Source organism: Notolepis coatsorum, assembly GCF_963971535.1.
Source record: "Notolepis coatsorum genome assembly, chromosome: 5".
In the NCBI taxonomy this organism is placed as follows: domain Eukaryota; kingdom Metazoa; phylum Chordata; class Actinopteri; order Aulopiformes; family Paralepididae; genus Notolepis; species Notolepis coatsorum.
The window spans coordinates 148,457,501-148,472,868 of NC_140169.1; positions in this window are offsets into that span (position 1 = coordinate 148,457,501).

The following is a 15,368-nucleotide window of genomic DNA, read 5'->3' on the forward strand; positions in this document are numbered from 1 at the left end:
CCACCTAAAACGGGAGCGCGCATCTAGCCTGACTTGAGCCTGACTCTCAAGTCTGGCTTGAGTTAACGAGACTGAATCCTCCTTTGTGAAACAGGAAAATCCCGGCTTTGAACATCGGGTTAACTGAAGCTGGATAATGGACATGTTGATCGACTTAGTTGAACCACGTACATGAAACAGGGCCCAGTCCTTCAGGGTAAATCTAGGTTGGTTTCCTATTGAGGAGCAAGTGACTGTGGATTCACTCGGTGCATCACAGTCACGAAAGGGGTTACAGAACAGCCACCTCCACCAAACGCGATTAAATATTGTTTCAAATAAAAAGCGACATACTATTATTTTATGTCATGTTTCCAAATAAGATTGGCCACAACTAAATGCTTTCTACTTCAATCTGTTGGTTAGAATAGATTACCTCGCTCCGTTGAAACTTCACTGAGACTAACAGTAAAAGACAGTATTTTAATAATAATAATAATAACAATAATAATAATAGAGCTTCATTTTATATAGCGTCTTTCAAGAGACCCATGCAAGGTCGCTTTACATAGATGGGGGGGGAAATAACAAAGTAATAAACATAGTGGACAGACTATGTAAATATGATGATGGGATTCAAGTTCATGTTTGTATTTATCACATAGGCAGGCTACACATGGCGTATACTTAGGCTACATCATACATGGCAGTGAGATTCATTGTTCTTGTATATGCTCTCGTATTATTGTTTATATAGGCGACCCAATACTGACATCAAAATAGATTGTATGCCTCTAGAAATCATATGCAGCAGGTAGAAAATTTACGGAAAATCCGTCGCGATTTGGAATACAATTGAGGAGAACTTTAATCCCTGGGTATTAATCGAACAAAACGGAAAAAGGCAGTCATATTCCAGCATGGGCTTTATTAGTTAATATGGTCTTTAAGAGATATCATATCCGACATCACGGTACGTGTCAGCCTGTCTCGTATTTCTCCATAACACGCAATTCCCTCGGGTCAGTCCATTATTTCACATCCCATGGGGGTGTTTCATGACCATATATGGATAATCGGGGCGGTTCTGGTATGCAAATACTTAAAACCATGCACGAGCTCAAGCTTAGGAGCAAGGTGATATTTATGAAGACAGGTGTGCGTAGGACCTGTGTACGCACGTGTGATAAATCCCGTTTCTTTTTGTGCGTGCACACATTCTAAATTCTGTGCTTAAGAACGAAAATAGAATACTTTCCAAGAAAACTTCATAAATGAGGGCCCAGGACTTTAGCTAAGCAAGGTAGCCTGGAGATAGGACGATAATTATCTAAGTTATCCCTATCACCTCCCTTATGTAAAGGAATCACCCGTGCAGATTTCCAAACTAGAGGAAATCTACCTGATGAGATAGAGAGATTCAAAATATAAGTAATCTGTTCAGCGATAACTGGTGCAGCCAACTTAATAAAAAAAGACTCTAAGTTATCCTCACCTGTAGAACACTTTGCATCGATTGATTGCAAAGCATCAAATACAGCTGACTGTGTAAAAGGTTGAAAGGAGAAATGGGAAGTGACGCCCACAGGGTACAAACAATCAGAATCAACAGGACAAGGTCCATTATAGTTCCTATTAAATAAATTACCAGCCTCTGCAAAATGCCTATTGAAGGCAACACAAATTTCACTCTGCTCAGAGATCACACAGTTTTCAACTTTAATATGAGAGGGTAAAGAATTAGATGATTTTATTTTGTTCACCTTCACCGCACTCCAAAATGTTGCCGGATTAGAGTATGAGTTTGTAACCAACTCCAGATAGTAATCAGTTTTAGATTTTCTTACTACTGCAGTACATTTGTTCCTAATTTGCCTAAAAGAAAGCCAATGTTGAGGGTCTTCAGAACGCCTTGCCCGAGACCATGCAGCATTTCTGTCTTTAATTAGGGTTGACAATTCCTGAGAAAACCAGGGTATTACTCTATCTTTAATGCAGACTTTTTTAAAAGGAGCATGTTTGTCAACTAATAAATTAAATGTATTTACAAAGGATTCCAGGGCTAACTGAACATCAATTTCAGTGTTACAATAAGTATCAGAAAGAACAAGATCATCTAAAAATGATTCGTTATTAAAAGATTTAAAATTCCTCCTTAAAACTGTGTGAGATCTTGTTTTTGGCAGTCTCGTGCTTCTTACACAGACTGTGGGGCAATGGTCACTTATGCCTAAGTCAAAAACCCCACAAGCTGAGATCCTGTCATATTTATTCACAAAAATCAGATCAATAAGGGTAGACCTAGAGTAATTTTTAAGGTTTGGTCTGGTGGGCTCAGTAATTAACTGGGAAAGACTGAGGTTACCACTGACTTCTTTAAGGTGCTTTGCAGCTATACAACTATACAACACAGACCGTGGACCGAGACTCTTGAGCATCGAACACACACAGAATCAACATAAGCCCTGGTGGTCAACATAAGGTTGCTGGGTATGAGATATGGGTTACATGTGATTAGACCTATAACAGCTGTCTAATGTGATTTGAAGGCAGATCATAAGTAGAAAGTTCAACACAGCCCCATAGCGTTGGACTAATGGGTTGTTGAGGGTGATAGACATGTTTCAGCACCATGGACAGGTCCAGTGAGGGTGCTAGACATATTTCAGCACCATGGACAGGTCCAGTGAGGGTGATAGACGTGTTTCAGCACCATGGACAGGTCCAGTGAGGGTGATAGACGTGTTTCAGCACCATGGACAGGTCCAGTGAGGGTGGTAGACATGCTTCAGCACCATGGACAGGTCCAGTGAGGGTGATAGACGTGTTTCAGCACCACGGACAGGTCGAGTGAGGGTGATAGACATGTTTCAGCACCATGGACAGGTCCAGTGAGGGTGATAGACATGTTTCAGCACCACGGACAGGTCCAGTGAGGGTGATAGACATGCTTCAGCACCATGTACAGATCCAGTGAGGGTGATAGACGTGTTTCAGCACCACGGACAGGTCGAGTGAGGGTGATAGACATGTTTCAGCACCATGGACAGGTCCAGTGAGGGTGATAGACATGTTTCAGCACCATGGACAGGTCCAGTGAGGGTGATAGACATGTTTCAGCACCACGGACAGGTCCAGTGAGGGTGATAGACATGCTTCAGCACCATGGACAGGTCCAGTGAGGGTGATAGACATGTTTCAGCACCATGGACAGGTCCAGTGAGGGTGATAGACATGTTTCAGCACCATGGACAGGTCCAGTGAGGGTGATAGACATGCTTCAGCTCCATGGACAGGTCCAGTGAGGGTGATAGACGTGTTTCAGCACCATGGACAGGTCCAGTGAGGGTGATGGACGTGTTTCAGCACCATGGACAGTTCCAGTGAGGGTGATAGACATGCTTCAGCACCATGGACAGGTCCAGTGAGGGTGATAGACATGTTTCAGCACCATGGACAGGTCCACAGGCAGTGATGTAGTTCTAGTTGACCATTTCAGGTGTACGTTTTTTTCTTCCAGCATTCCATATGAGAAATATCAACAGAAACATGATCATTTGGTGTCGTTCTAAACAGGTCACAGCAGAACAGTAACGACAAGTGTCTGAGAGCTATTTAACATTGTTGGATTATTGGATATTGGAGCTAGTCTTGTCTGTTGTCTGTGTGTACTTAGTCAATGTCTCTAGTCCTTTGTCATGTTTACTTGTAATGTCATGTTATGGTGTAAGTGTTATGTCTGTGTGTGTGTGTGTGTGTGTGTGTGTGTGTGTGTGTGTGTGTGTGTGTGTGTGTGTGTGTGTGTGTGTGTGTGTGTGTGTGTGTGTGTGTGTGTGTGTGTGTACTAGTCCTTTGTCATGTTTACTAGTAATATCATGTTATGGTGTAAGTGTTTTGTGTGTATGTGTGTGTGTGTGTGTGTGTGTGTGTGTGTGTGTGTGTGTGTGTGTGTGTGTGTGTGTGTGTGTGTGTGTGTGTGTGTGTACTAGTAATATCATGTTATGGTGTAAGTGTTTTGTCTGTGTGTGTGTGTCTGTGTGTGTGTGTGTGTGTCTGTGTGTGCTCATGTGTACTTGTGAGTGGATAGTTCAGTGTTCAGATGGGAAGAAGCTGAGCCGGAGTCTCTCTGTTCTTGCAGCAATTGATTGATTGATTGATTGATTGATTGAAAACTTTATTAACAGATTGCAGAATGGGTACAGTACAGTACAGCTCAATACATACAATTGTTAAGGGGATGCAGACCAGAGAAAGACTTTCGTCTTGTTTACATCAGGGTCCCCCATTTTCAATTCATCATAACATATATGACATACATGACATACAGATAGACAATACTGCTACATCTATACATTTATGACATACCAGATTTGCAAATACAGTACTGTTTGTGATACAAAAAGAGTCCAGAAAAGAGAGTATATACATTTGACGTAGAAACTGTACATTGGAGGAGGTTGGGTAGGTGGGGGGGGGGGGGTGGGGGGGGACTGTAGGTGGTTGGGTGGGTGGGGTGGGGGGGGGGGGGGTTGGGTAGGAGGGGTGGGTAGGTGGGAGACACTGTACAACTGTACAAGAAAAACTGTACATTGGAATATTGACAAAACCATACTTGGTCATTTACTGTACATTGGAGGGGGTTGGGTTAGGACATTTACAGGGGCCAGTTTCGAATTGCAGTCTCCTGTAGGTGTTCTTTGAGAGTGGTTTTGAAAGTGGGTAGTGATTCACATTCCTTTACAGCTTTGGGTAGGGCGTTCCACATTGATGTGGTATAATTGCGAAACATGTTTAGTCCCTTGTTTGAGCCGAATCTGGGTTTAACATGATTTGTGGAGCTCCCTCTGGTGTTGTGATCGTGGTATTCACTGACCTTTGGGAAGTATTTTGACATGTACATGGGTACCTTGGTCGTGTAGTGTAACGTGTAGACCAGGCCCATTGCAAGTTGCTGTACTCTGTCGTCTACTCTAAGCCATCCTAGGTTGTCAAAGTGGGCAGGGGTGAGGTGGGTTCTAGGAGTAAGGTCAAGCAGTAGTCTGACCAGTTTGTTTTGAGATGTTTGTAATTTAGTTTTTAGCGCCTTTGAGGCGCTTTGGTACCATACCAGCGTTTCTGTTTCTATGGAGAATTACATGTTCAAAAATAAACTTTTCATTCATTCATTCATTCATTCATTCACTTAAGTCATAACATCATACCTCAATGACCGCTCCTACCAAGTGTCATGGAGAGGGACCCTGTCGGCCACCTGCCCCCTGCGGACGGGTGTCCCCCAGGGCTCGGTCCTAGGACCCCTTCTCTTCTCCCTCTACACTAAATCACTGGGTAACATTATCACGTCTCATGGCTTCTCATATCATTGTTATGCCGATGATACTCAACTCTTCCTCTCCTTCCCTCCCTCAGATATCCACGTCTCTGAGCGGATCTCGGCCTGTCTGTCCGACATCTCCGCCTGGATGACGACCAACCACCTCAAACTGAACCTAAGCAAAACAGAATTGCTCCACCTGCCGGCCAAATCCTCCCCCCTGACGACCTCTCCATCACAGTCGAGAATGCAGCTGTGACCACGTCCCCGACCGCCAAGAACCTTGGTGTTGTCCTCGACGACCAGTTGAACTTCTCTGCTCACATCGCAGCGACAACCAGAACCTGCCGATTCCTCCTGAGCAACGTCAGAAGGATCCGCCCCTTCCTGACAAAAGAAGCCACCCAACTCCTGGGAACTTCCTGCTTCTGCAAAGCAAGCTGCTTTTGACTGTCGCTCCGTATTTTTCTGCCTATCGCTACTATAATGATTTATTATAGCCCTTTCAACTAGGGCTGGGCGATATGGAAAAAAATCATATCGCGATAACGATATGATAATTTTATTTTATTTCTCGATATCGATAATTATCGAATTGTTATAAGTATAAAAAATAAAAACATTTTTTTTTTTTTTTTTTTATCAACAGATGTATGTTTATTTCGCAGCAATTCTTTGTCATTGCCGCCATCTTTAGTGTTACATCCCCTCACACTCCAGTTCTCAGGCTGCAGCTGGTTTAAAAGCTAAAGTAAACCGGCTTCTCTGCTGGCTGTGGCTCCAGAGGAGTTGAACAGTTCTGGCTCTGCTAGTTTATTTTCGATCTTTTGCCGCTTTTTTGGTGGACAAACCACCGCACATGTGCACTGTGACTCGTGACTGGAGTCTAGTTCTGCTAGCACACATAGCCTACTGTGTACAGACGGTTTCAAAATGTATTTTAAATTAGAAAGCAAACAAAATAAATGGACAAGAGAAAAAGAAATCTGAATTTGGTCAGTATTGTCATTTGGACAAGCAAAGCCATTACTTTAAGTTGCAGGCAAGAAAGACAAGTCTGTCCACTGTCTCTGGTTTTAAAACTGCCCTGTTGCAGGTATAAAAAAAAAAAAAAAAAACGATTTTTCGATTTTCTTTTTTATTTCGATATTCGATATCGATTATTAAAATATATCGCGATATTTATCGTTATCGTTATATCGCCCAGCCCTACTTCAACTTTAATTACTCTGTACGTTAACTCCCAGTTCCTATGGTACTTCTCCAGAACTGTGAATTTTCTTATCTATTCAGATTTATGACCACAGTGCTCCGTCGAAAGGACGAGTAGCAAGATCTCTCCGTGGGAGGAATAGCGAGCCGTCTTATCAGCTACACACAAAGGACTATGTCGGCCACTGAAGGTGAGGATATTTATGAAAGACGAGGAATACAGAGGTTTTCCTTGTTATTTTGAGTTTTAACGAGACGGAAGACGACAGTGGTTTGGTCATGTGAGTAATAGAGCAACGGACCGCTCCAGAGCAACGGACTGCTCCGTGTTTAGAATAGAGCAATGCACAGCTCCAGGGCGACGGAACTGCCCCGTGTAGGGGAGAGAAACGGACATCTCCAGGGCGACGGAAACTGCCCCGTTTAGGAGAGAGCGACGGACAGCTCTCTTGTATGATATTTCATAAAGACCCCGGTTGTGAAGTGACCCACCATCACCATCACCACCACCACCACCACCACCACCACCACCACCATCACCACCACCACCATCACCACCACTATCACCACCATCACCACCATCAGGTTTCAGAAAGAAGCACAGCACGATCACTGCTACTCTTAAAGTAGTCAATGATGTCATTGAATCACTGGATTCCAATAAATACTGTGCAGCTCTGTTCCTAGACTTATCCAAAGCCTTTGATACGGTTGACCATGCCATTTTATCGAAGTGTCTACATAAAATTGGTTTATCTAGACAGGCTGTAGAGTGGTTTTCAAATTACCTGACGGATAGATCACAGTGTGTACAGTCTGCTGGTTTATCATCATCTTTCCTCCCTGTACTTAAGGGTGTACCACAAGGTTCCGTACTGGGACCTCTACTCTTCTCCATATATGTAAATGATCTTTGTATCAACCTGTCTAATGCTGCTTACCATTTCTATGCTGATGACACAGTAATTTATTGCTCATCTCCCAGTGTTGTGCAAACGATGGAGTTCTTGCAATCTGCCTTTGACATTGTTCAGTCACATCTTACCCAGCTTAAGCTAGTGTTAAATGCTGGCAAATCAAAGTTTATGCTCTTCTCAAATGGGAAGAGACTCCCAGCTGATCTTCCCACACTTGTTACTGCTGGAGGGACTGACATCGAAAGGGTTGCTTCCTACAAATATCTAGGCATTACAGTGGACGAGAACCTTACGTTTAAATCTCACATAGACAAACTTGTGTCAAAGCTGAAGCTTAAACTCGGCTTCTTTTTCAGAAACAGGTCCTGTTTTTCACTTAAAGTGAGAAGTCACCTGATCTCGACCACCTTCTTACCACTACTCGATTATGGTGACTTACTCTGTATGTATGCACCTGATCAGTACCTTAGAAAGCTTGATACTGTGTACCATTCTGCCTTACGCTTTGTCACGGGATGTGGAAATCGAGTGCACCATTGCCCCCTATATACCATTGCAAGTTATCCATCTCTACAAATACGGCGATTTTCTCGATGGCTCTCTCTGGTGCACAAAGCTCTGCTTAAACTGGTTCCCTCGTACCTAAGTGTGCTTCTGTGCACAAAGCAATATAAGTATGCCCTTCGTTCTCAAGCTGTTCTAACACTGGAAGTTCCCCATATGAGAACTGAATTGGGAAAAAGGGCTTTTAAATATGCTGCTCCTTCATCTTGGAACAAGATACAGGAGGACCTAAAATTACCAGGACTGGTCACCCTCGGAGAATTCAAAGCCATTTTAAAATCCTACGAACTCAGTTCCCTTGGTCAGTGCAACTGTGTTTGATCATTTGCCTGTTTGATAACTTGCCTGAAATTGGAGCTTGATGTAAATGTTTTATCTGTATTTTATTGTGATGTTCTTTTTTATGTTGAAACTTTCTGCTGCCTTGCTTGGCCAGATCGCTCTTGAAAAAGAGATTTTAATCTCAATGATGCTTATCTGGTTAAATAAAGGATTTGATTGATTGATTGATCACCACAACCACCATCATCATCATCACCACCACCACCACCAGCTAAGTACCTAGCTTAGCTTCAGTTTAGCCTAACCTGAAAAGACAGGAAATAAGGGAAGATGCCGGGACTCGGCTCTCCCACAGAATGTACTAACTGCTTGAAGATGAGTATGAGGATTGTAGAGCTGGAGGCTCGGGTTTCTACCCTGCACCAAATCCAACAGGATGAGCGACTCATTGACTCTATTTTTGAAGCTACTACAAATATAGCCAACGATACCATGATTGGGACCTGGCCTATGCTAGTAGCTACAGAACAGCACCACCCAACCAAGGAGCTAAACCAAAGCAGTGGACCACCGTCAAGGATAAAAGGAGAAATAAACGAACCAGGACCTCACCCCCGGTACCGCCAGGAAATAGTTTCAACCTACTCTCGGAAACACGCATATCAACACCCAAAGCAAAGAGACTTAGAAGCGTGGCTAACGACGCTAATGAAGCAAACAGCGAGCGTAACGGAGCTCACGCTAACGACGCTAATAGCAGGAATACCGGAGCTCACGCTAACACTAGCGAAGCAAACAGCTGGCATGCCGGAGCTCACGCTAATGCTGGTGAAGCTAACAGCCGGCACATCGGAGCACACGCTAACGATGAGACGACGAGGAAAACAGAGCCACGAGAGCGTCGCAGTAGCCGACGCCGAAGGTACGAGACTAACATTAACATGACGGCTACTGAGAAGGCTAGTGGTACAGCTAGCAAGGCTATTTCACCAAGGCCACAAGACTGTGGTGAGAACCGGCAGACTCGGCCTAATCCAAAAACAAACAGCCCCAGAACTGTTGGAAAGAAAAATACTAACTTCACACAGAAAACAGACTGCATATTGATTGGAGATTCCACAACAAGGTACGTGGAAATGGCAAACACAGAAAATCGATGTCTAGAAAACACATCTGTGAAGGAGCTGACCAAAATACTTCCAACACTCATCGGGCCAGACATAACAAAAATTGTCATTCACTCTGGATCGTTTGACATCCTGCGAAGGAAAACGGGCACAGAGACATTGAAAGAGGATTTCACTTGTTTAATGAACACACTAGACAAATATCAGGATGTATCCATCAGTGGACCAATTGCATGCTATCGCAGAGGTCAAGAAGCCTTTAGTCGACTCCTAAATTTTAATTCATGGTTAGAATCTGCCTGTCTTACACACGGAATGAATTTCATTGACAATTTTTTTTTATTGATCTTTTTCCCCCTCCTTTTTCCTCCGATTTTCTCCCATCCCAATGTTAGTCGTTATGCCAATTCCCAATCCCCTTCCTGGTCGCTGTGCACTTACCCCCCACAGTCGGTATGGGAGAGTGAAGGCTACCACGTGCTTCCTCCGACACACGTCCAGCCAATCAACCGCTTCTTTTCACCTGGCAGCGCGGATTCTCACTGAGAGGGCGTAGCGTGTGGAAGGATCACACTATCCCACTTAGATCCTATCCGCGCTTAGCAGGCGCCCCGACCGAACTGTAGGAGTCGCTGTTTACAACGACCCGGACCCACCCCGCCAGCTTCTCCCACCCTCTAATACTGCCAATTGTATTAGTGTGAACGGCCAGCCAAGCTGGTGACAACCCCGGAGCTGTGAGCTGGATTCGAACAGGCGAATCCAGCCGCTCCGGGGTTGGTGACGAACGCAATCTCCGTTACGCCACCTGACCGCCTTCATTGACAATTTTAATGTGTTCTGGAATAATCCTGAACGCTTTCAGAGGAATGGATTCTTCCCAAACCGCCTTGGTTCGAGGCTTCTAGCAGCAAACCTACGTCATGACTTAGTGACTTCCAAGGGCATCAAACTCATGATACAAGCACGAGCACAAGGCGTCCTGTCCCCAGACAAGGCCATCATGGCCACCAGCAACCCGCTTGATCAAATGTCCCCGAGAGAGCTAATCAAATCAGCTCATCATGCACTAGAGGAGATGGACAGTCTGCTAGCACCAAAAAGGGTATTAAATGAATAGTACAAACACCATGCCATATTTCAAAACATACCGGTAATCTTAACCAGCCAATGGCATGGTAAAAGCTATAACAGATATACACCATCAATGCGTGCACCTGCTATTAACCTCAAAGCCATCAAGGTCAAGCCAAAGCAGACCTCCTCTAAAGAAGTCCAACAAATAAAATTAGCCCTCCTAAATGTCAGATCACTGAATAATAATTTTTTTTAGTAAATGATCTGATTAAAGAAAATAACTTAGATTGCATTTGCCTAGTAGAGACATGGCTAAATAATGACACAGCTACATCAATAATGATTGAGGCTTCTCCACCAGACTATAATTTTTATCAAATACCCAGAAAAAATAGAAGGGGTGGCGGAGTTGCAGCAATTTTCTCCTCAAAACTCTTGTTTAGAATCACGGAACTAGGCGAGTTCATGTCGATGGAATATCTTGCCATTGAGCTCAAAACGGAATCAACCATTATCGTCACAATTTACCGACCGCCCAGACACTCACCAATATTTATACAGGAGCTCTCTGAACTGATCTCATTATGTGTTACCGGATATGATAAGGTGATCCTAAATGGAGACTTGAACATCCATTTTAATAAGAAAACAGACTCCAAAACTATAGAGCTAGAAAATCTACTGGATAGCTTTGACCTAACACAACATATAACAAATGCAACTCACAAGCTTGGAAATACATTAGACTTAGTTATAACAACAACTGGGCTAAGCATAACAAATGTCTCAATAACTGAATTACCTGTCTCCGACCATCACTGTATATTTTTTGATACTCAAATAACCCTTACTAAAACAAAAAAATAAATCATAGTTAAAAAGAGGCTCCTAAACGACAAGGCTGAATCAAAGTTCATTAATCTTATCAGATTACATGAACCACACAATCATGACAGCTCTCTAAATGAAATGGTAGAAAATCTCAATGATGCACTGTCATCTGTATTAGATTCTGTCGCCCCACTAAAAATGAAAAAGAAACAAACCAGAGCCTCGCCCTGGCTGAACTATAATGCTGTCAACAAAGAAAAAAGGAAATGTCGTGCAGCAGAGCGAAAATGGAGAAAAACAAAAACCACCATATGCTGTGATATATACAAAGATGCTTTAACTGCTTATAATAAAACCATCCGCTTAGCAAGGAAAGACTACTTCTCTAAAATCATTACAGAAAATGCTGGAAACTCCAGAATCCTTTTTTCCACTATTAATCTACTACTCAACACTGCCCCTACACCTCCTCAGTCATCAACGGTTAAGTGTGAAGAACTTGCACTATTCTTTAACAACAAAATAACCTTGATCAGGGCCAGCATTACTCATGATGGAAATAAAGCTGATTGCAGCAAACCGTGCAATGTAACCATGAGAAGTTTCACATGCATCACATTAGATGTACTCTGCAAAACTGTCTCAGAATGTAACTCCTCCACCTCAGACATTGACCCTATACCTACAGCTTTCTTCAAACGGGTGTTTAATAGTGTTTCAAGCCCTTTGCTAGATATCATAAACACTTCCCTTAGAACTGGTATTTTCCCAGATGCCTTTAAAACAGCAGTTGTAAAGCCATTACTAAAAAAACCTAACTTGGATAGTAATGAAATGGCAAATTATCGTCCAATATCCAACCTACCATTCATTAGCAAAGTACTTGAAAAGATAGTTTCAGTTCAAATAAATTCCTTTCTTGAAGAAAACACCATCTTAGAAGAATTTCAGTCGGGATTCAGAAAATATCATAGCACTGAAACTGCCCTCACCAAAATAATCAGTGACCTCAGGCTAAACTCTGACGAGAATAAGATCTCCATCCTTGTCTTGCTAGATCTCAGTGCAGCATTTGATACAATTGATCACGATATTCTAATCGATCGTCTTGAAAACCTTGTCGGTTTCTCAGAACATGTGCTAAGCTGGTTCAAAACACATCAGAGGGAGGAAATTCTATGTTAGACTAGGAGAGCACATGTCTGATATATACGACAACAACTATGGAGTTGCACAAGGGAGTTGCTTAGGTCCTTTACTCTTCTCCCTTTACATGTTACCTCTGGGTGATATCATCAGAGAACATAATGTAGATTTCCATAGCTATGCGGATGATACACAACTGTACATATCTGCTGAACCAAAAAGCGATTAGCTCCATTACAGACTGCTTACTGGCAATAAATAAATACATGAGTAAGAACTTCCTGAAACTAAATGAGAACAAAACTGAAATTCTAATTATCGGCCCCAAAACTAAAAAAGAAACGTTAATAAAGAACCTAGGAGGACTAACCCCTTGGTTCAAATCTGAGGTCACTAGTCTCGGGCTTATCATAGATTCAGAACTGAACTTCAATTCTCACATTAGCAAAGTAACGAAAACATTGTTCTTCCATCTCAGAAATATAGCAAAAGTACGACCATTTATTAATCAGAACGATGCTGAGAAGCTAATTCATGCATTCATATCTAGCCGGTTAGACTACTGTAATGCACTTTTCACAGGTCTCCCTAAGAAAACCACAGAGAGGCTTCAGCTAATCCAAAACTCTGCAGCCCGACTGCTAACTAGAACCAAAAGGAGAGAGCACATTAGTCCAGTCTTAGCTGCTTTACACTGGCTTCCTGTAACATTTAGAATTGATTTTAAGGTCCTTCTCCTTACATACAAAGCTCTAAATGGACAGGGACCTAGCTACATCACCAACACTCTAATAAATTACACGCCAGCAAGAACACTGCGATCATCAGCTGCTGGACTACTAGAGGCTCCCAGAAACAGTCAAAAGAGGATCGGTAATGCAGCCTTTATCAACTATGCCCCAAAACTGTGGAACAAACTACCCCAAAACATCAGGGAAGCCAACTCGCTAGACATCTTCAAAAGACAGCTTAAAACCTATCTCTTTGCTCAGGCATTTCAATGACTTACCTGCACTATTCTTACCCTGCCTACTTTTCTATGCTAATTTTATCTTATTTTACACTGCCTATCAAATTCATGTGTCGGTTATCACACTTTTTACTTCTTACTGATGACTATTTTTAAACTGAATAATTTTAAACTATTTTTCACACTTTTTACTGTAACCTTGCTATTTACATTTTTTACTGTTGTTGTATGTCCGTTCTATTTTATAATTTTTAGACTATTTTTAAACTTAATCATTTTAAACTACTTTATTATTTGTATTACTGAATAGAGAGCCTATTAGGATGCTAGATCCTAATGTGAAACACTGTGATTTACCATACCCTGCTATGCTCACCCATGCCTGTATTTTTACTGTTGTGAAGCACTTTGAACTGCAACCTCTGTATGAAAAGTGCTATACAAATAAAGTTATTATTATTATGAGGCAATTAACCACAGGGAACAGGGATTAACAGCTATCCCTCACGTGTGAATATTAAAGGCAACCGACTTGTGTTCAGCTTTTCTCTGATTGGCCACGACCCCCCGCCCCCTTTTGCCGCGAACGCGGCAGCAGAGGTCCCTGCAAGGTCCCAAATTAAATGAATGAAGCGCGCAGCGAACGCGGCAGCAGAGTGTATAATGTTATTTCGCGGAGCATAATGTATAATGTTATTTCGCCCGTTTGTAACGTCATAACATCAGTGGAGGCTGCTGACTGATTAACTCGAAACTGTACAATTGTAACGTTATATGTTATTTGTTATTTCGCGTATAATGTTATTTCGCCCGTTGGAGGCTGCTGACTGATTAATAATAAGCTCTCTTTATTTCGCAGAGCATAATGTATAATGTTATTTCGCGTTTGTAACGTCATAACATCGCTGGAGGCTGCTGACTGATTAATAATAAGCTCTCTTTATTTCGCTTCCATTTATTTTGGGCACGATGTTCAAATATCATACTTCTGAAGTATAAACAAACTATACTGTTGTGACGATTTTGAATTGTAACGTTATATGTTATTTCGCGTATAATGTTATTTCGCCCGTTGGAGGCTGCTGACTGATTAATAATAAGCTCTCTTTAATAATCCACAATTATGTCTGTATTTGATTATGGTGAAATTATGTACATGCATGCGCCTCCCTCCACCTGAAAGCCCATCCACGCTGTGTATCATAGAGCACTGGGTTTTATCACTGGAGATACATTTCTCACTCACCATTGTATTTTACATGAAAATAATTGTAAGTAGGTGAATTCTACACATCTGACAACGCCATCTGACAATATCATAATGATGTGTTTTCTATATTATATCCACAATTGTATGGGCGTAAATACATGTTAAGATATTCAAAATCGTCACAGCAGTATAGTTTGTTTATACTTCAGAAGTATGATATTTGAACATCGTCCCCAAAATGAATGGAAGCGAAATAAAGAGAGCTTATTATTAATCAGTCAGCAGCCTCCAGCGATGTTATGACGTTACAAACGCGAAATAACATTATACATTATGCTCCGCGAAATAAAGAGAGCGTATTATTAATCAGTCAGCAGCCTCCAACGGGCGAAATAACATTACAGTATACGCGAAATAACGTTACAATTCAAAATCGTCACAGCAGTATAGTTTGTTTATACTTCAGAAGTATGATATTTGAACATCGTCCCCAAAATGAATGGAAGCGAAATAAAGAGAGCTTATTATTAATCAGTCAGCAGCCTCCAGCGATGTTATGACGTTACAAACGCGAAATAACATTATACATTAAAACAACGAGGCACAACGAGGCATTGAGGCATTAACCAACGAGCACCTCTCAGAGCACCTGGGGGAGCCGCATGCGCGGCCACGGTCACTCTCTGACGCGTCCTCTCTGCTGCGTAACAACACAGAGCGGCGCGACGCAGATAAGGGC